The following is a 23,030-nucleotide window of genomic DNA, read 5'->3' on the forward strand; positions in this document are numbered from 1 at the left end:
TATAATTATATAAAATTATAAAATATTATATAAAAATACAATCTTTTGTTTGCATTCTGTGTAATGGCACTAAAAGTGAAGGTGGGCTTTGTTTCTCTTGTTGTTTTAGGGTTTTTCTCTTTGTCAGGAAATCCTATGGTTCTCAGAAGAGTTGTGTGTATGTGCATACGTACATGCTTGTGTGTGTGCATGAGTGTGTGTATGTGCGCGCGCGTGTGTGCACGTGTGCGCGTGTGTGTGTGTCCACGCATGTGGAATATATCTCTGTTGAGGCCTTCTTATAAGGCCAAGTGCTTTTAAAAATAATTTGTAAAAAAAAAAATTCATTGATTCTCCCTACAGTTTATGACGTATGTACATTTTCTTGATTTTATAACTGAAGAAACAGGGATCCAAGGGTAGAATAATGTGATCTGTCGTGCAGCTTGTCTGTGAAAAACTAGGTTCTGTACTCTGTGGTCTCCCTAAGTAGGTCACTTCCTGTCGATAGTTCAAGCTTCCCCTTTCCTACCTCTGCTTTGGGATATGATGCTGAGATGATGCGTGCATGTGGTGACAGTGTCCTCCAAATGCCATCTCCTGTCCTGACAAGTGCTGGTCACTCTCATATACAATTGTCTGGGATTGTCTAAGAGGAAAAGGGGAAACACAAGGGAAGGTTGGCCCATACAGTGCCAGGCCCAAAAGCAAAAAATATGCCTTGGCTAAAAGAGCAAGCTTCTAGTACAAGCAAGGCACAAAGAACAGAATCAGAGCATACCTCCTTTAAGGAGACAGAAGATTTCTTTAAAGGTTTGAGATTATTCTGTTCATTAAACGCAACTAAAACAGATTCCATGATTAAACTCTTAGTGGCTTAAAGTCATATTCCCTCTGTGTCATTTCTACTGTTTGACTAGTGCCTCTTGTGTCAAACAAAGGAAGGACTAATCCTCAGAGGTGCTCAGTTTAGGTGTCCCTGTTTTTTATTAGCTGGTGAAAATGCAGTTATGAATTATCTGCATCAGGTGATTGGTTAACTTTCATGTCATTATATGAAGGTCCGTAAGTATAATGACATCAGATATGTCTCTGGCATTCAGTTATTAAGGTTTCAGAACCTGGAGGAGATTGTCTCATTCAGTTTGGATTGATTTGGGAAACAGAATCTACCTTGGACACTTAAGCCAGAGTTGATGTATCATTAGGCTGTTTGTTACATAGAGAGAACAAGGGATAATGGAATCATTCAGAGGCTAGGAACAGTCGGAAGCTGCTAATCCTGGAGGATTAAAAGGCCAATGAGCTGTCTGGAAAAGTAAAGTTAAGGTAGGCCATGATAAGGCAGAGTCACTTCTGTAGAAGGTTGAATTATGGAGAGGTGGCCATTCCAAATGATGCCTCCATGACAGAGAGACAGGAGTTGGGGGTGGTATGTAGGGTGCTTGTTGTTGTTTTTTTCTTTTCTTTTCTTACCCTTTCCAAGTGAACCCAAACCCAGTGACAAGACAGTGTGATGATGAACATGTAAGAATGACTGAAAAGAATGATTTTGAAAAAAACAAAGATGTGTGCACATTTATTGGTTATGCTCACGGAGATTAAGAATATATTTGGCAAAAACCCAAAAATAACATGTAGGTATTTGTGGGATGAAACTTCACTGCTGTGAAACCTGGTCCGGATGTACATGCATGATCACAACATGACAGGAACTCAGTGTTTTCTGTAGCAGTGCCTTATGCCTCAGTTCTTATGTCTCTAGAAATATGTTGTGTTTCACGTACAGAAGATGTAGTTTACTTACTTAAGACTTGCTAAGTCACATCTCTGCTCCTGCTGACCCTGAAGGGCAGGAACCCAGATGACTAGAGCTCTTCACTTGTATCTTTATGACTTTATGAACAGGGTCAAGGTTTCCTTGATTCTGAATGAGCAGAAGGCACGCCCTCTGATCCTCACATGGACTCTATGAACCCCCACATTACAGGAGTGACATTTCTGCCATTGCTGAACAAATTACCACCCCCCTCATTATAGGGAGATAAAACCCATTCTTTGTCTGCTAGGGTTAGTGCCCATGACAGTTCTATTCATGCCATCCACTGGGACTAATTATAGAGTGCTTCTCTTCTTATCCTGTGGTACACATGCACCAAAAGAAAACAAGAAAGCAGAGAGAACTAACAGAATAATCACTTAGTATGAGCTCTAATGCTACCAGTTTGACTAAAGAGTCTTGTTCTGCATAACAATGCATCTGTCAACTAGAGGTCACATATACAATAGTGGTCCTGTAATGCTGTAAGGAAGCTGAAATATTTCCATTGTCTAGTGTTAGCATAGCTGTCATAACATCTAATGCAAGTTAGTCTCACATGTGTGGTGATATTCTCTTCTCTCAATTGTATAAAAGTCTAATAGATACCAATATGAATAGCACATAATCTTTGATACTGATAAGAAATATGTTACTTCAAAATGGAACTGATCAAATCATCAAGGCATGGGCTTTAAAACACTCATCTGAGTATTTTCATAGACAGCTCAGAAGGTACTATGAACATTCATTAAACAAAGGGTAGTAGTCTTTTCACTTAGTGATGCACAAGTATTAGATATCTTTTTGCAGAAGAGTAAAATTAGACTTCCCTTTTTCATCAGTTACAAAATTCAACTGAAAGTAGATTAAAGACTTAGGAAAGACATGAAACTATTAGAGAAAAATAAGAGAAATGACTCAGGATGTTGGCAAAGTCAAGAATTTTGACACAAACCACAAAAAGTACAGGAACCAAAGCAAAAGTAGACAAATGATATTTTATCAAGGTAAAGGGCTCTTGTGTAGCAAAAAAAAAATTGATGAAGTGAAGAGATGTCATAGCAAATGGGAGACAGTCTCAGTAATCTATAGAATGAAAAAGGGGTTGATAGCCAACATAGAAGGAACTAGAGAAACACATTAGCAAGGAGCACGTGACCTACTTTAGGAATCGGCACAGACATTTCTTGAAACTAGCTAAAAGAAATGTTGAAGTAGAAACTCAAATATTCACAAAGATATTACTTCCCTGCACTACAAATTGTGATTATAAAAACAATAAAAATAGTAAAGGTTGGCAAGGGTTCAGAGAAGGCATGCAAATTCTTAGTGTGAATTTAAAATAGTATAGCCATTATAGAAAATAGTATGGACGTTTCGTGAAAAAAAAAAAGAAATATGTTACTTGTTTACATAGTCATCATATTATATTAGGCAATAATCATAAAAGCTTACTTTAAAACAGTGAACTGCATTACACAATCTGTTTCAAATGTTTCTAGCTGTCATATCCATTCACTGTACCAGAGGTTATGCTAAGTGATTGATCAAAGATGTCTACATTTGTGTAAGCACACTCTATAATATTTACATATTGATAAGTTATTGTCCGCTGATGAAATGAGCCAATTCAAGCCAAATTAAAGAATATAAAGGCAAGTTTATTGGGAAGCCAAAGCCAATCTCGTGTTGGTTCACTAGCATCAAGGAAGGTGGCCAGGGAAGTCATCATGAGGAGGGAAGCAGAGTGGAGGAGGAAGAAAAAGAGAGAAAGAGCATGCTCATGCTGACACAGAGAAAAGGCAGAGGAGGATGGGGAAAGAGAAAGGAGACCAAAACTGTCTGGATTATATACAGATGATGTTCTAGGGGAGGGGAAGCCCAGTCCTTGAGCTACAAAGTTCAGGGCTGGATATGGCAGCCATGCCCAGTAATAGGTAGAGACTGAGGGATACTGGGAAAACCTGGAGGCCAGGTCCACTTTGGTTTGTAAAATATGTTCCTCAACTGTTTGTCTCTGATCTGAATTCCAACACATATGACAAGTCACTCAATGATGTATCTCTTAGAAAATATTTTGCCATTAAATGATGGGTGGCTATATTGATATATGTCAATGTATGTACTTAATTTGTTATAACACTAATATTTTAACCTTTTGTTTTAATAATTATGCTCCCACATATGGAGAGACACATGACTCCAGATGGATATGTAGGGGAGGATGGCCTTGTTGGGCATAGGTTGGAGACAAGGTCATTGGTACCCTGAAGGCTGAGCACTGAGGGGGGGAATTTGAGGGTGGGGAAGGGACCTGGGGGTAGGTGGGTAAACACCTTCAAAGAAGCAGGAGGAGGGGGGATGGGATAAGGGGTTCCTGGGTGGTGGGGGAAATGCGGTAAGGGGATAAAATTTGAAATGTAAATATTATATCCAATAAAAGAGGGGAAAAATAGAAAAGCGGTTAGAACCAACATTCTTAATAAAATGTCAGCCCTCTTTAAAAAAAACTATCTTGATACTAAAATTTGTTTTGAGAATTGTATATTGCAGAATGATCAGCCTTGGTGTATCTACTCAACAAGCAAGCTGGGCAGACCTGCTCAAACCTCTGAGGTCCGGGAATTCCATCTGGAGGCAGTGAAGACACAGCATCAGAGGATTGTCAATTTGCTCTTCCCCCCCACTCCTCTTCTAATATCTCAACGCTCATAATCAGCTTGAAAAAGCTAATGAAGAGTCAGCACCCCTATTCCCTGGGCTTGGGGACTAAAGTGGTAAATGTTGGACTGTCTTTCTAGGGAAAAGTAGTGGTTTTGTGGGAATAGAGAGGATTACCTAGGGGTTAATTGCGTAGCCATAACCTATTAGTAGAAATCTGTATAATTAATATCAAGATGAAGATATAAATTCTTAAATGGCACCAATTTACTTTGTTTACAAATTTTAAGGTTTTCATTGGCATGAGCTTCTTAGTGATATAAGAGTGAGATGAATATTGTTACTCTCATAGGCATTGTACCAGTATAACACACTTAGGAATACAAAGCTTAGACCCAGTCCTTCTTTAACTTTTTTTAACTGATTTGAGATGGTCAGCCTGTGAGTTAAGGGACTATAGCAAATTCATGACTTGGAGTTTATTATAAGGGTGTTCTCTATGTTTTATTTAGAAATAGCTGAGTGGAGTTAACAGGCAACAGTCCAGATTACATGGATAGTTGGTTTTCAAAACATCAGAAATCCTTAGAATTGACATGACAAACATTTCAGTATTAATGTTCATTTTCATTAGAGACCTGTCTGCTCCAGACAGCTTCCTATATTGTATTCTAAGAAGAAATTGAGCATCCTTGGAGTTACTCCAGTTGTGGTGAGAAAGCCACTAGGCAAGAATTGCCATTTCCCTTCTACAGACAAATTACTGTCCAGAAAAGGACACACTTGCAGAATAGTCATCTGATTATATCTGCCTAGACAGAGTAATCAGCCCTTAATAATTCTGCAGCACTAAGGTCTGTCAGATGATCCTGGGCCAGAAGGCAGAAGAACAGATGCTCCAACGTTTTGAAGTAGAGCGAGTGTCCAGGTGTTCAGAGGTCTCTATAAATTGGCTAAGTTTTAGAAGCTATGCTTTGTGCTTCCCACAATTATAGTTAACTCAGTCATTCTGGATTTCTGACGGGGTTGAATTTACCTTATGAAATTGGTTCTATTTACCTTAAGAGAAAAGATTTGAGTGGATGGTCGTCAGCTGACATTCATCCTAAAGCCAGGTTCAGAACTAAATGTTTTAGTTAGGATAGATGACAGAGGTGCTGGTTAGTCAACAAAAGGATGGGCTGGGTATTAGGACTATCTTGTACCTCACTGGTACAAATTGGCATAATTATGCTCTAATTGTATTTTGTGAGAAAAGTTTCATTTTAACAGGAAGGGTGATATGTAGGAGAAGCTAAGGTGGGAGGAGTACTGAGAGGAAGAAAAGGAGTAAGAAGAGGAGAAGAAGGAGAGGAGAAGCTAGATGATGAAAGAGAGAAAGAGGGGGGAGACAGGGAGGCAGATGTTCATGTATCTCCACCAGTCAAAGATAGTTGTTATATCTAGGTTGGTTAGTGGGTTACACCTCTGATTGAACAATTCCAAACTTATAAAGCCTATGATTAACATTTTTTTTAAAAAAATGTATAAATGTAAAAAGGAAAAGGGGGTATGGGATAGGGATTTTCTAAGGGGGGGATGGGGAAAGGGGATGGCATCTGAAGCGTAAATAAAATATCTAATAAATAAAAAATAATAATTATGCTCCCAATTGATATATATATATATATATATCAAAAATTATAAATTCTTCCAATTCTATATAAATAGTTATTATAAACATCTGCTTAGATGTTGATTATCTAGGAAAAATCTGTCAGGTTATGCTATAAATAAGGGAAATAAAGGGTATAGTCTACTGGAATTATCCAAGAGAAACATGGATGCAGGTAAAGGACTATATATCACGTAAGTAGTGATACATCCACAAAACTTTCTACTCTAACAATGTATCCTTAGCAAAATGATTTAACATCTTTTCTCAATAAATTGTCTTCAATAAAAGGTTTTTGTAGGAGCCTTTCTTTCCCTGTGTTAGTCCAGGGTCACTGGTAAGTCAACACCAAATCTAGATTAACTATGTAATGAATTTATCAGAGAATATATCTGTGAGAGAAAATGGGGGAAAAGCTGGTAGAGAATGAGAGAGCTTCTAGATAACTATGCACGTCAAATCTCAAATAAAAGAAAGAAAGGCTGAAGCAGGGATTGGGCAGAAGCATGTTAGACTTTAACTAGTCCCAAGAAGAGTATGGTAGGCATTCCAGGGAGTCTTTATCAAACTTGTCTTCCGGTGGTATCTACACCACCTTGGAGTACTCCTCATATAACCTTCCTGCCCAGATAAGCAGTACCTAGGAGCCATGGCCTTGGTTCAGACATGGTGATAGCTTGTAGGCCAAAGGGTCTGGTGCTTTGGTCAATCTCACTTCCTGTTCTCAGAATATGAGAAGCTCATGCTCACCACTGCCACACTCCCACCAAGGCTATTCGTCCTACCTCTAATATCCTCCTAGCCATTCTATGAACACTCAGCCCACATGCCCATGTCATATCTTACTCCTCTCTGGCTGGGTCTACCTGTGGCAGTACTCATCACAGTACAACATAACTGGGAATTTACCAAATCATGTTATCCATTGGATTATAAATCGACAAGAGACATTAAAATTCCTGATATTAATTTTTATTTTTTAAGCTGCTAAAACTAATTTCTATTTTACTCAGTGATAGATAATACACAGAGAAGGACAGTATTAACTTATTAATCCAGTACTAAGTGTATAGACTTTTTTTGTAAGGGAATAAATGAATTAGCTCTGTGTGCCTCTGCCCCATGTGTATGAGTTGCTAAGATGGAAGTCAAATGCAAAAAAAGTCAGAGGAAAGAGTCCAAAGACATCACAAGAAGAGAATATATTTCACATAAACATTAATTCTTGCTCTTCAAAAACAACCCAACATTCCTTAACAGTTTTGTTAAGGAAGATGAGTCTAAAATTTTATGTAGGAACTTTGAGAAAGGTGCCACAAAACCTACCAACAAGGGCATGGCGCAGCTCAAGAGCAAGCCACAAATCACAGGAGGCAGATGAATTCAACAAGCAGAGAAAATTCCAGGCAGACACTAAACAATGGAGATGATGAATCAACAGCCAAGAAACCCAGATGGGGCAGTTTCAAAATGAGGAAGAAAGAACTGAAACACAGAGGGTGTTCAGCTACAGGACTATGGCGTCACGGTCCAGGCAATGGATTTGGTAGAAAAGGTGACAAAGGAAAAAAAAAGAGTGAAGTTGATGAGTGATTTGTAGAATTTGATTCAAGGGGAAACTAAAACTTTTCCTTTACTCATGATTCAACATGTGTGATTCTGTGCTGCATTCAGTACGACAACAAAGAGCAGAGGGTGCAGGCTTTTGAAGAGTTGTGAGATTTGGATGAATAAAATCAAATATTCCAGGAATATTGCTAAAAATTTCTACCATGTAGCAGTGAACCACAAACTGCAGTGGTAATCAAATTTCAAAGGCCACGTGAGGAAGATGCTGAGGCACTCGGAGACACTAGCCATTGTGTAGTATGTGTACAATGACTAAGCCATTTTGGACTAGAGGAATATGCTGACAGGGAGCTCTCAGGGAACACATGCGAGCTTTACTAGGCAGCAGATCACCGAACTCTGGACAAGGTGCTAGAGGTACATCCAGAAAATTAGAGCTCATTCTGAATGAAATGAAGCAGACTCTGACTCCAATGGCCCCAAATTAAGCACACTCTGGTTCATAAGGGATTCTTGAACATTTTTTTTTAACCCACGCACTTCCCCAGAACTTCAATCAGAACTCATTGAAGTCATTCAGCAAGCAGTGCTATACCTGTCCCCAAACATGATGGTGTGCTTGTTGTCATCTGCTTCCTGTGGCATGTACACCCAAGAGTAGGAAAGTGGCGTGAGAACAGTGAAGAAGTCTGATGAAAAGGTGACTAGTAGCCAGTACTCTCATTCAGTTTTACTGGTGGCATTTGATTGTATTGATGGTACTAAGCTGGTGAAACATATAATTAAATCAGAAATCATCAGTTCCTTATCCAACATAGTAAATGACAACTAAATGACAAACATGGAAGGAATGTCCTATCCTACATATTGAGTCCAGAGACCCATCCTATGTTATACAAGAAATTATGGAGGTTCCCCAAAAAGGTGATGATGATGCACACAGTAAGAAACACACTGTAGTCTACCATGGGAGCTCTTGGAATCCATCTCCCCAGCTTTGCTGAGCCACCTCCAAGGACATGCTCAGGAGGCAGTACTGATAAATTCTGCATATGTGCTGGTGAGATCTGCTACTGGAGACATTCAGCCTGCCATGGATGCCATTAACATTTTGGTAGCAGCAACTACATTATGGTAGCAAGGATGGAGAGATTCATGTTGACAAGCATCCCCTGTGACATCTAGCTCTCAAATGATTAATAAAGCAAGATAAAAAGATGACAAAATGGAAGAGAAGGTTGTTCTGTAAAAAAGAAAAAAAATCTTGTAAAGCATGTTGGCATGAAAATCCTGAAGTCCTGATCTAGCATCATCAAAGGTGTCATTGTTCTCACCAGCCTTCTTCAGTGTTGTGACCAGAAAGTTATAAACAAAGTCTAAGCTGTACTGAAAAGCCTGGTTTCTACATGACAAAACAAACAAACGAAACAAACAAACAAACAAACAAACAAACAAGCAAAGGCACTAGCAGTAGAGTTGAACGTCTGCTTTGAAGGATGAGTGCATAGGTATGAACAGGATAATGGAGCTGGAACCCATTTCCCAGTAAGGGTGGAATCCACCATACTCATAACATGGAAGCTCTGTAATGTATTTCTTCTTTGTAAAAGAACCTATTTATATAAAGTTATTTCCAAAAGTGGAAAAAATAAAGGAATGAATGAATTGACTATTCACTGCACACCAGTTATGCAAAAAGCTTATTTGTGGCATCCAACACTAGAGACAAATCCTATGAATCCTCTTTGCAGAAGATGGGCTATGCAGAGAGGAGGTGGCAAATGTGAACACTGCATGGCTGAGGAGAGGTGGAGACTGAGGTTAATGAGGACTTTATTTGTAGAACAGGCATAAGTTTGATCCCTTATATGCTAGAACAAAAATATTTCTTCTACTAACAAATAAGAAGTGAATGAGAGAGTGAGAGAGAGAGAGAGAGAGAGACAGAGAGAGGGAGGGAGGGAGATAGAGAGAGAGACAGAGAGAGACAGAGAGATAGAGAGAATAAAATGAAACAAAGAACTAAAGAACAGGTAGACAGAGTGGGCACTCATTCCGGGAACTAATACAAAATGTCCTGAAGGTTGTTGAATAGTCTCTGCATAGCCAATCCCTGGTTGCTCATCACCAGCAGTATCTCTACGACTGATAGATTGAGCATCCTCAGAGCTAAGGACCTTAGCTGTGAAGGAGGATGCTCCCCTCAGGGACCAGGATGCTGAATGAGGGTAATTACTGGAAAAGGTACTTATTTCCATGATTGTTAATTTTCTGGTACACCTACCTGCCTTACTCTTATTCTTGTCCATGTTTCTAGTCTGAGGTCCTTTCACACAACTACAAGAAAATGTCTGGGTTTTTAGCCCATGGCTTTTTAACACTGTTAATGTCCAGATCTCTCACAACTGAAGGTACTTGGTTGGAATCACCACAGGAGCAGCAGGATCATCACTCTAAACTTTGAGTAACTGAAATCAATGTTCTTACAGGAAAGAGAGGTGGAAATACACTTTATTCACAGAAAACACAGAGTAAGAAAACCCACTACTTCCTGATGGAGGCTTTGCCTTTTGTAGACATGTCTGGAAAGAAACCACTGGGCTCTGATTTCCATCATAAGCTCAAATATGATTACCATGGTTTAAATTACAAGGCTTTTATTGTGTCATTTTGAAAAAGAAGAGTGATAATGCTTTGTTTTAAGCTATACTGATAAACTTCTTATTTAGTGGTGGACTTCCTGACAAACTCCTACCTTGACAAAACAATCCACAGTCAGAAATAAGAAAAAATATCTTTCAAGGTTAACATCATGGTTATAAATGCATGTATTTAACCGCTAGGGCCAGGGCTTTAATGAATTTTCTTACGATAATATTTTTAACAAGCATGGTTATCCAGTTTCTCAACTGAAAGTAGGCAAAAAATTACAAACTGGAAAATAGGCAAAGGAAGTGTTGGAAGTGGCCATAAACAGAAATGAAGGCTGACAGTCTGATGGAGGAAGCAGAGGCAAGGAACAAAAAGACATTTGCAGAGAAGAGTTGCCACTCTGGACAAGAAGGCTCTTACAATATCAATGAAATGTATAAGTTGTGTTTAGCATTGCCAGTTGAAGGGGCAATGTGTATCAGTGTAATTCTTTGATATTAAAGTGTGTATGTCCCAAGTTCTTTCTGCTTCATCATTGAAATTGCAGTAAATGTTGTCTATTTTGCTTTGCTATACATGGAAGATAAAGTACTAAAAAAAAGTAAAGTAAAAATCATGGTCTTTGAGCTATTGCATATACTTTTCCATCTCTATATCAGAGATAAGAATCTTAACCCAAAAAGTTAAAAAATATATTGGGGGCTTCTAGAGAGGGGAAAAGGAGCATACAGGGTGATATGAAATGGGACATAGAGCATGGAAAAATGAGAAGGGCCACTTTAATTGGGAAGCAGGGAGAAAAAAGATTAACTAAAGAGACGGTAGGAGGATGCTTTTCAAGGATGTTTGAAAAAAGCCATAAGTATATGATTTTATATTTACCTAAAATTACATGTAACACATCTAAGTGTGTGTATATATATCCATACTTTGGCTAACAATAATCCCTTCAAGAGCCATAAACCACTTAACAAAAATCCAGGACCAGGTATGAGAAACTTCCCTTTGAGTTGTAGGTCAAGATAGTTCAAGGGAATCCCAAAACCATGTAGGCCATTGCTGTTGCCCTTGGTTGCTTCCCAGGGGTTAAATCAAATCCCTAGTGCTGAAGGTAATGGATGCTGTATACACCAGATTCAGTTTGGGCTGAATCTGAGCTGAAAGCATGGTTTTTGAGGACTAGCTTTTGTAGTACCAGAAGGTGCCATAAAAGATGCCAAAGGGAGAAGCAATCAATAGTCTTACCACCATGGCAAGATATTCTTAAAGGTGCTATAATGGCTCTTATAAAGTGTTAGTAACCAATAGCTATCTAACTAGATTTAAGGCCCATTCAACAGGAGGGAAATCTGGTACTAGAAGTCAGGGTATAGTGAGGTCATGAATCTTAGAAGACAACCTACTATTACCCCTTTACTAGACCTGTATAGTTTCCACCTGCATTATAAATATTTATCCTTATCCCACAGATAAATGTGGCTCTCACCCTTCATCAAAAAAGCAACAACAGATGAAGACTATAATTGGTCAAAATACGGAAAACAACTGATGGTAAGTTGCCAACAGATACATCAACTTCTGTACCTAAGGCTCAAGGAACATTCCAAAGGACTGTGGAGTCTGATTTGAGATTTTCTCTTCCTGAATGACACCTATAGAATGACACCTACAGAATGACACCTACAGAATGTCACCTACAGAATGACACGTATAGAGAAGCTATACCTACACTATTGCAACAATATGGCTGCCTAAAGGAGATTCAAACAATGATACTCCCAATAGACACCCTAATGTGGAATGGGAAATCCCAAGGGGTCCTAAAGACAAAGAAATACAGCCAAGTCTGAGAAAGGAAGAGTTAGTCTTTCCCAGGGATGAAGGTTATTCAGTACTAAACAGAAAAGCTTCAAATCAATAATATACCGACTATAAAGGTTGTATTTAATTGTTTATATGTGCATGCATTTATTTATATCATTAATCAAAGGAGAAGAGAGGCCATGAATTATAGAGGAATTAAGGGGGACCACTTTGAAAAGTTGATGGAAGAGGACATGGAAAGAGTTGGAGGGAGAAAAGAAAGGGGAGGAAATGACATTAAACAAAATTTTAAAAATTTTTGAGAAAAATTAATAAAGTTAATGATGGGAAGTTAAAAGAAAGTTTCAGCTTTCAGCTGAAAGAGCCAGGGACATCACAAAAACAGATTTGTTTCATGGATTTCCCAAAACATGACTTTACATAACAAGCCCTGAAGCACGAGAGATGGAAAACACAATATGTGCACCATAGTAGCTGTGGTGAGATGTGTTCCGGATGAAGTAAGCACTGGTTTCACAGTCATGACTGAAGTCCCTAAGAAAGGCTCAGTTCCTCTGATTACAGAAAACCTTTTTGCAGGCATAGCCATTGGTACATCAGGTGAATTAAAGGCACTGGGTAGCAGTGCATTTTCCCCAGAATGTAAAATAGAAATATTATGAGACTCTTAGGTAAATTATATGCCCCATAGGTTAGCAGAATGACAAAATGGAAATACTCAGTGGGCATTTCAAGACTATAAGCCTCTCAGAGTTGTTCATTTAGTATAATGAACAACCAGAGGGACTTCCTTGGCCATACTTATTCTAACCTCCCTTGAAATGGCTAAGATGTACCTACACAACCAACATAATTCCTCACATCGGGAAGCAATGGATATGGTCCTGCCTGACCTTAAGCTAAGGCTGGGAGCCATAATGATGATAAAAGGCAGTAAGAGACACATGTGAGGTACTAGACACACTCCGTAGTTTGATGTAATCATTCTATAATATGTAGGTTTCATCACATCACATGGTGCTCCATAAATGTATGCAAAGTGGTAGTCAGTACATGATATGGCATGTATTTCTTCTCTGTATGTCTGTCTGCAGCCCAAAATGTACCCTGTGAGAAGGAAAGTGTGAGCGTGTGTGAGAGCACTGAATAGTTGCTCTGAAGACACTGTATGTTTTCCTAGAAGGAAAATGAGGTGAGGGTCCTTAGTTATCGAGAAGTGAAGAACATTATAATTTTTTTGTACTCTGATTATATAACAAATCTCAAAAAGCGTTTCACTTAAAGGGGTTTACACGAAAAAGCAAAGTGGAATATATAAGAGATTTAAACTTTAGTTATGAGTATTTTCCTTTCAAAATTTCTCATCTTCTTACTGTGTCACCAGTAATTGGGATAAAAGCAAAAGCATGCTCTCCATGCGTGGTAATCTCTCTTCCTTTACATGGGCAAACCCAAAGAATGGGAAAACATTACTCTTCAAGCTCTTGTTTTTAGAGAACAGAAATGCCATGCCCCTAGATCATAGGTGGTTAAAAGTGCCTGGAGCACAAGAATATATGAGATGAGAGTAGTGTGAATACTGATTGTGTCCCAAGAAGGATACAAGCTGTCAACCTCTTGTACCTGAAATTACAAGGATATGCATCTCAGTCTATCGATCCTCTTTGCATGCATATTCCAGCAAGGGAACGCACTTTCTCAGCTACTCATATACCTCTCTACCCTGCTCTGCTTAGCAGCAGCTTCCATACATTATTAGTACTCAGGTAGCATCGTCCACGTTAACCTTGTGATGTCTGATAGGAAGGACAGAGATGGATACTACCTTGCTGATGTGTACACATAATCCATAATAAACAACTGCAGCTTCTTTCTGACCATGACCAGGCATCAAGGCAAAGTGAAGTCCAAGCCTACTGAGACACTGGGTCTTAAAGAAACACATTTTCACTACCTAGCTAAGCATATAATTTAGCACAGAAGGTAAGACTTTCCATACTCAGCCCAAAATAGGCCTCTGGTTATTGCTTCTATTCTGATTTTTTTCCCAAGAAGATTTAGCCCTGTTCTTATGGGTCACTGATGTAGGTTACAGGGACTGGTACCCCAAGAAAGTTCATTAATTCAGTGTGTTCTGCCATGACCCATGGAGCCAGGTCAGGTATCATTATGACTCTTTGTGTTCTACATAATCCCATAGATCTGGGCAGACCATGAGGTTTAGAATAGTAACCTTTGTGGGGAGTTAAATGATTATGCTCTGGAGGCTTCAAACACCATTGCTGTTTTTCAAGAGAAAAAGGTTAATCAGCTCTGAAAGCTGGATTTTAAATGAGCATACTTTTATTTTATTTCTAAAATAGAACTAAACAGGATTACAGTTAATTTCTCAAATTAATCTCATGTTTCCCTATCTGTGCTACAATATTCAGTACTGTATGGGAAGCTGGATGTGCTTCTAATTTTAACCTAGTATCAGCAGTGATATTTTCCTGGGTAGAGACCAAACTTTTGAGTGATAGCATTGAAGGTAATAGCATTTTCTCTTCTGACTCACGGATCCTCTTTCACACATTTTGAACACTAGCATGGAGATCTGCGTGCACAGCTGTTGAGAGCTGAAGTGTACCCCGAGGAATATTTTGCAAACCCAATAGAGTTCTGAGTTTCTCATCTTTGCCTGTGTTCATAATGTTGTCAATATGAATCAAAGCAAGAATAAAGTATCCTGTTATGCTACTAGTGTTGATGCATAAAGAGAACACTGTTCTGCTTCCAGCAACAATGGTCTGATCCTAAGTCCTACCTAGGATTATTTGCTACTAGTGTATTATGGTATCTTATAAAATGTAGAGCTTTTCCCAGTAAGCACTTTAAAGTATGAATCAGAGTCAATACGGAGACTCTGACTCATTACAGTAAGGTCATTGAGTAAAGTCTGTGATGTGTGTTTCCAGAAGCTCCAAGGTAATGGTGCTGTCCTGTCAGCCTCATCTTAGTTGCAAGGTTAAAGCAAGTATGTGCCAGAAGGACTGAGAGAACTTCAGTGTTCCATATGCATATATACAATATTTTTGCTTTTTTGTGGTAATTTTCTTTATTTCTTCACATCTCTCTCCATGACATCACTATAAGCTGCATTTCATTGCACATAATGGGTTCAGTATATGAATGGAACAGCTCCAACTTCAGCTTTCATTGATGCTGTGGTTATTTTGTAGGCTTCACGTAAACACTCTTTATATCTGCATAGAAATCTTTGCCTAGGGGTCTAGTGGTTTGGATAAGAATGGCCCACAGGCTCATATTTTTAAATGCTTAGTCATCACCAAGAGGAACTCTTTGATAGCATTAGAAGAATTAGGAGGTGTGGCCTTGTTGGAGCAAGTATGTCACTGTGAGTGGGCCTTGAGGTTTCAATAGCCCATGCCAATCTCTCTCTCTCTCTCTCTCTCTCTCTCTCTCTCTCTCTCTCTCTCTCTCTCTCTCTCTCATCCAGGAGGTTATAATTCAACTGATTCTCTCTCTCTCTCTCTCTCTCTCTCTCTCTCTCTCTCTCTCTCTCTCATCTAGGAGGTTGTAACTCAACTGCTTTTCTAACACCATGTCTGTGGTGACAGCTGCCATGTTCATCCAGCATGATGATAATGGGCTACACCTCAGAAACTGTAGACCAATTAAATGCTTTATTTTAAAGGATTTGTCTTAGTCATGGTGTCTGTTCACAGCAATAGAACAGTGACTAAGACACTTGGGATATGTTGTCCATAATACTTGTTTCTCTATCTGGCATGCTTATTGACATCCAGTATACCAAAATATTTTCCACAATTAATAGAGGTTATCAATGAAACTTCCAAGAAAATACGAAATGAAAGAATAAGAAGAACCTGCTGCCTTGACTCTGCCATCGGGGACCATTCCATTCTGGAACTCTAAACGCAGAGTATCTTCTTCTATAATAATAACAATAATTAATAAACATTAATAATAATAATAATCATTTCCAGCTTACCAAATTCTTATTGACTGTATTCGTATCAACCCTTATATAAGGTGAAATGTTGTTTTGGAGATAAATTTATACCATATAACTTCATGGGTAAATGGTACATGTACTTACCCACATCTAGAATCTTTGATCTATACATCTAACAACTTTGGTCTAATATTCTTAGAACAAATACTGTATGAGTGTTAGTCCAAAAAAAATTTATTGATTGTTAGTTCCCTAATCAGTTACTTGTGGGCAATTGAATTTTAAATTGATTAACTTGACTCGGCATATGAATTGAGCTATGCATTTTATTTTCAGGTATGGGAATCTGACTCATTTCTATAAAACCAGTCTTAACTTTCTCTCACTTTATTATCTATCAGACATACATGTGTTTGTGTATATATTGATGGGAACATTTGCAAAATAGCATAAAATTAAGGGTATACATATAACCAAATTAAAAATAATAACAGTAAGGATGAATGACAAGATTGAGACTGCACAATGCTTGATGTTACTTTATTTTCTACAGATTAGTCCTTAGTGAGTCACTTGACAGTCTTTGACAGTCACTAATACTTTCTAGTGATTTTTTTCAGTGCTGGTAGCTGCTTTTAAGGGGGAATATATTAATATTGATATTAATAATCAACATTTAAAACATTTTTGAGCTAAATTCAATATTAGTAAAAAAAATTTTTTTTTGACTAGCTTCCATAGAAGAGCTAGGGTAAAATATAAATCAACACAGAATAATTAATTAGTATACTGGCAGAGATTCCTTAAAAACAAACAAGCAAAAATAAACAAAGAAAACAAAACTTGAGAAGGCATGGATCACTTCTTCAAAGTACAAAATTCAGTGATAAAATTATTTTAAGACATAGAAGACAAATAAAAGGGATCAAGAGTATGTTAATGAGAGTCTGTAGAGATGGAGAGAGACATCATTAGTATTAAAATGATCAATCTGGTAAATGGTATGAAATTTCTATAAATAAGTCAAATGAAGGCAGAGATGACATGATAAGGTTGGTAAGAGGAAAAAAGAAAGTAAAGCAAAAATAATAAAAACAAAAAAAATTGCAAAGAAAGAATCTACAATAATTGAGGTTCTTGAATGAGTCTATGATAGGATATGATATTAGGATTTTAGTAAGAATTCTTAAGTAGACGTTGCTCATCACTAAACTCAAATAAATTAGGAGTCATAAAAAACCTACTAGTCATGGATTTGACAGAGTTGACATTCAGGGTATAAATTCCTCTAAATGAATAACAACCCAATTAAAAATGGGCAATGATAGGCATTTTTTAAAGAAGGCATACAAATAATTAATATGCATGTAAAAATGTTTAGTTTCACTTAATCATCAGGGAAATGTAAGCCGAACATCAGGAGATCTGTCTTCTGAGTAGGAACAGCTATTACAGTAACAATATCAGCTAAGTTTAAGTGCTGCTCAAGGTGTGGAGAAATGGGAATATACATCACCGCAGCCTAATTTACTAACATATCAATGGATAAGTCTCAAAAAGTTGAAACTTGAACTGCTGTATTGCCTGTCTTATTTCTGAATATATATCACAAAGAAATGTCAAGATGTTAAGGAGACATCTCCACTATCATGCCCACTCCAGAGCTATCGCCAATTACCAAGATATAGAAACAACCTAGATGAATTGGTGCATGGATAAATGATATCACACACACACATACACACATACACACACACACACACACACACACACACACACACACACACACACACCGAATAAGTTAGCATTTGTGACAACATGAATGGAGAACTAGAAAGGTTTATACCTGGAGTTCTTCTCCATGCTAATGTGATACCTAGATAGCCTTGAGCCTTCAGCCAACGAGCTTCCATTCCTGGGTATTCCTCCCCACCGCCCAAAGATATATAATCTCTAGTGTCCCCTGAATAAAGCGCATACATGTACATCTACCATAAAATAAAACAATATGAACAAATAGGGATCATTTCAGATTGCTGCTTCATTAATGATTACCACGGGGAAGGCCTTCAACTAAAGAGCTTTGCCTATGACTCCCAAGGAAGGCTTTCTCTCTTCCATACACTTGGCCCTCACTCCCAATCAGACCAGATTCCCCTGGTTCCACGATCCACTCCCTCCTCTCTGGCAGACACACAGGCGCTCTGGGGGGGAAAGAGCCTTTTCTCCCCTGTTAGGAATCCCACATGAAGACCTAGCTACACAACTGTTCCATATGTGCAGAAGGCCCAGGTCTGTCCCGTGCATGCTCTTTGGTTGGCATTTCATTGTCTCTAAGCCTCTATGGGCCCAGCTTAATTGATTCTTTATGTTTTCTTGTGGTGTCTTTGACTCCTCTGGCTCCTTCAATCCTTCCTCCTTCCCTTCCACAGGATTCCCCAAGCTCTGCCTAATGTTAGGCTTGGGTCTCTGCTTCTGTTTCCATCTATTGCTTGATGAAGCCTTTCTGATGACAGTTATGCTAGCTTCCTGTCTGCAGGTACAGCAGAATATTATTAACAGTTTCAGGGGTGGCCTCCCTCTCAGAGCATTGGTTTCAAGCTGTGACTGTCCTTGGTTGACTCTTCACTCAATTTCTGTTCAGTCTTTCCCACCAGCACCTCTTGTAGGCAGGACAAATTGTGGGTATAAGGTTTCATGGTTGGGTTGGTGTCCCAATCCCGTTTTTGGAAGTCTTGCCTAGTTACAGGAGATTGACATTTTGGGCTCTGTATCCCCAGTTGCTAAGTGACTTAGGGTTACCCTTATAGATTCCTGGGGGTTTCCATTGCCCTAGGTTTCTAGTTCATCCTAGAGATGAGTCCCCCTTCCAGTTGTCTCTCCCTTTCCTCCTCAAACCTGATCCCTCCTGTTCCCATTCCTACCCCTTCCCCAACCAAGTCCCTTCCCTCCCTCCATGTCTCCATCTCCTGATAGCTAATCTGTTTCCTCTTCTCAGTAAGATTCAAGAGTCCCTCTTTGGGCTCTCCTTGTTTTTAGCTTCTTTGGGTCTGTGGGTTGTAGTATGGCTATCCTGTACGTTTTGACTAATATCCACTTTTAGACATTTGTTAATGTCTAGTTTCATGAGTTTTTAAATATATATATATATATATATATATATATATATATATATATATATATATATATTTGGATGTCAGCCGTCTGTCAAATGTGGAGTTGTTAAAAATATTTTCCTATTCTGAAGTTTGCTGTTTTGTAATTTTGACGGTGTTATTTACCTTACTGAAGCTTTCCAGTTTCATGAAGTCCCATTTATTAATTGTTGATCTTTTTAGCAGTTTTTAATTTTTTATTTACTTGACATCTTAATTGCTGCCCTCCTATCCCACCTCACATAATGCCTCCCCCTCCCCTTCCCCTCTGAAAGGGTGGAGGTTCCCTCTGGGTATCCCCCAATCCTGGCATGTCAAGTCTCTTTAGGGCTAGGCACATTCTCACCCACTGAGGCCAGACAAGGCAGACCAGTTAGAGGAATGTGTTCCACAGACAAAGCTTTAGGGATAGGCCCTGCTCCAGTTGTTGGGGGGAAGCACATGAAGACCAAGCTACACTTCTGCTACATATGTGCAAAGGGGCCTAAGACCATATTTATTCTTCTAGTTTAGTTGACTGTGTTGGTCTTCTGTGGAGTTCCTATCCCCTTAAGGGTCCTCAATTCTTCCCACAACTCTTCCATAAGAGTCCTTGAGCTCCATCCGATGTTTGGCTGTGGGTTGATACATCTGCTACAGTCAGCTGATGGGTAGAGCCTCTCAGAGGACAGTTATGCTAGGCTCCTGTCTTCAAGCATAACAGAGTATCAGGGATTATTGCTTTCTCATGGGATGGTTCTCAAGTTGGGCTGGTTATTGATTGGCCATTCCTTAGGTCTCTGATTCATCTCCCTTCCCTGTATTTCTTATATAAAGGATAAATTTTGGGCTGAAAGTTTTGTGGGTGGGTTTTGGTATTCTTATTGCTCCACTGGGATTCCTGCCAGGCCACAGGAGGTCAACACTTCAGGTTCCACATCTTTACTGCTGTAAGTCTCAGGTAGTCACTCCTATTTACCCCAGAGAACTACCATTACAGGTCTCTGGCATGTTCTTAAGCCCCTCCCCCCACCAACTCTCTACCCCTGCCAGCTGCAGATTTCCATTCATTCTCCTGGCATGTTCTTAAGCTCCCCCCACCCCCCAACTCTCTACCCCTGCCAGCTGCAGATTTCCATTCATTCTCCTGGCCCTTTCTTGACCCCCTCATTCCTTTATTCATCCCCTCTCCCACCAATGTCCCTTCCCACATCTGCATTCTATGACTATTTTATTCCCCTTTCTAAGTGAGATTCAAGTGTCTTCTATTATGCTACCTTCTTGTTTACCTTCTTTGGGACTGTGGAGTGTAGCCTGGGTGTTCTGTACTTTATTGCTAATATCCACTTATCAATGAGTACATACTATGCATGTTCTTTTGGGTCTGGGTTACCTTACTTAGGATGATATTCTCTAGTTCTGTCCATTTGCCTGCAAAATTTGTGACGTCTTTGTTTTTAATGACCGAATAGTCTGCTACTGCTTAGATACACTACATTTTCTTTATGCATTCTTCAGTTGAGAGACATCTATGTTGTTTCTAGTTTATGACTTTTATGAATAAAGCTGCTGTGAACATAGTTGAGCAAATGTACCTGTGGTATAGTGGGTCATCTTTTGGGTATATGACAAGGAGTGGTATTGCTGGGACTTGGGTAGAACTATTCCCAGCATGAAAAATCTTCATATTGATTTCCAAAATGGTTGTACAAGTTTTCACTCCTACCAGCAATAGAGTAGTATTCCCCTTGCTCCACGTCCTTGCCTGCATATGCCATCATGTGAGGTTTTGATCTTGGCCATTCTGGTAGGTGTAATATAGACTCTCAGCATCCTTTTGATTTGCATTTTCTTGATGATTAAGGAGGTTGAAAATTTATTTAAGTTTCCCTATTTTTATTTTTTCAAATATTCAGTTCTTTGTTTTATTAATTCTTTGCAATCTTTTCTTTGTTTCTATTTTATTGATTTCAGCTCTGAGTATGATTATTTCCTGCCATTTATTCCTCTTGGTTATGTTTGTTTCTTTTTGTTCTAGAGCTTTTGGGTATTCTGTTTAGTAACTAGCATGAGATCTCACTAATTTCTTTATAAACACACTTAATGCTACGAACTTTCCTCTCAGCAGTGCTTTCATTGTGTCTCATAGGTTTGGAAATGTTGCACATTCATTTTCATTGAGTTCTATAAAGTCTTCATTTTCTTTATTTCTTTATTGAGCCAGTGGTCATTGAGTAGAGACTTGTTCAGTTTCCATGAGTTTGTAGGCTTTCTGTTGTTTCTGTCACTGTTGAAGTCCAGTATTAATCCATGGTGGTCTGATAAGATACAGGGGATTATTTCAATTTTATTCTATCTGTTGAGACTGATTTTGTGATTGAGTATAAGGTTAGGTTTTTTTTTGAGAAAATTGCATAAGGTGCTTTTGCTTTTATTTGGGTGAAAAGTTCTGTAGATATCTATTAGGTTTATTTGATTCATAGCGCTGGCTGGTTTCATTATTTCTGTTTGATGTCTGTCTGGATGAACTGTCCATTGGTGAGAGTGGGGTCTTAAAGACTTCCACCATTAATGTGGTGTTCTTTGTATGATTTAAGCTTTAGTAGTATTTCTTTTACAAATGTGTGTTCCTTTGCATCTGTGGCATAGATATTCAGAATTGAGACATCATAGTGTCTCAATTTTTTTGATGAATATGAAGTGTCCTTCTGTACCGCTTTTAATTAATTTTGGTTAAAAGCCTATTTTATCAGATACTAGAATAGCCACTCCAGCTTGATTTTTGGTCCATTTGCTTGGGAAATCTTTTTCCTGCCCAAGGTGATACCTCTTAATGCCTCTTAATGATTTTCTTAATGTCTTTCTTGTGTGTAGCAGAATGATGGATCCTGTTCTTGTATCTACTGATGTTGAAAGATTTTAATGACCAATAATTGTTAAATCCTTTTATTTTGATGTTGTTGGTGGCAGGGTGTGTGTGTGTTTCCATTCTTTTGGCTTTTCTAGTGTAAATTTATTTATTTCCTGTTTTTTTTTCCCCCTTGGGTATAGTTAACATTTCTGGTTGGAGTTTTCTTCTAGTAATTTCTGTAGGGCTGGTTTTTGAGAAGATATAATTTAAATTTGGTTTTATCATGGATGGAATATATTGTTTTCTCCATCTATGGTGATTGAAAATTTTGCTGAGTATAGTAGTCTGCTGACATCTATGGTCTCTTAGAGACTGCAAGACACCTGTCTGTCCAAGCTCTTTTTGGCTTATAAGTCTAATAAGTCTGCCTTCAAATGTTACTTGGCCTTTATCCCTTGTAAGAGGATTTCCTGTTTTGGGCCAATCTACTTGGTGTTCTGTAGCTTCTTGTAGGTTTATTTGCATCTCTCTCAGTATGTTAGGTAGATTTTCTTCTATGATATTTTTGAAATTTTTCTTTCTATTATTATTTTTAGGTTTGGTCTTTTCATAGTCTCCCAGATTTCCTGGATGTTTTGTGTCAGAAACTTTTCAGATATAACATTTCTTTGACCAATGTATTAATTTCTTCTATCATATCTTCTATGCCTGAGATTCCCTCTTCCATCTATTGTATTCTGCTGGTGATGCTTGCATCTGTAGTTTCTATTCTCTTACCTAGGTTTTCCATCACCACGATTTCCTCCGATTGTGTTTTCTTTATTGCTTCTATTTTCATTTTTAGGTCTTGAACAGTTTTATGCATTTCCTTCACTTGTTTGTATTTTCCTGTATTTCTTTAAGGG

The 23,030-nt window shown here is 38.5% G+C and overlaps 1 long non-coding RNA gene and 1 pseudogene across 1 annotated transcript in view; both read left to right on the forward strand.

Moving 5' to 3' along the window:
• Nucleotides 1-4,243: 4,243 nt before the first annotated feature.
• LOC143443836 (uncharacterized) overlaps nt 4,244-23,030 on the forward strand; it is a 42,100-nt gene continuing 23,313 nt past the window's right edge. Inside the window, exons 1-2 of the long non-coding RNA XR_013113129.1 lie at nt 4,244-4,578; nt 11,807-11,888. This is a non-coding gene — a long non-coding RNA (uncharacterized LOC143443836). The remainder of the gene's footprint in view (nt 4,579-11,806; nt 11,889-23,030) is intronic.
• LOC117717323 (pumilio homolog 3 pseudogene) lies at nt 6,282-9,227 on the forward strand (annotated as a pseudogene).

The sequence above is a fragment of the Arvicanthis niloticus genome, chromosome 11 (genome assembly GCF_011762505.2).
Source record: "Arvicanthis niloticus isolate mArvNil1 chromosome 11, mArvNil1.pat.X, whole genome shotgun sequence".
Classification (NCBI taxonomy): Eukaryota; Metazoa; Chordata; class Mammalia; order Rodentia; family Muridae; genus Arvicanthis; species Arvicanthis niloticus.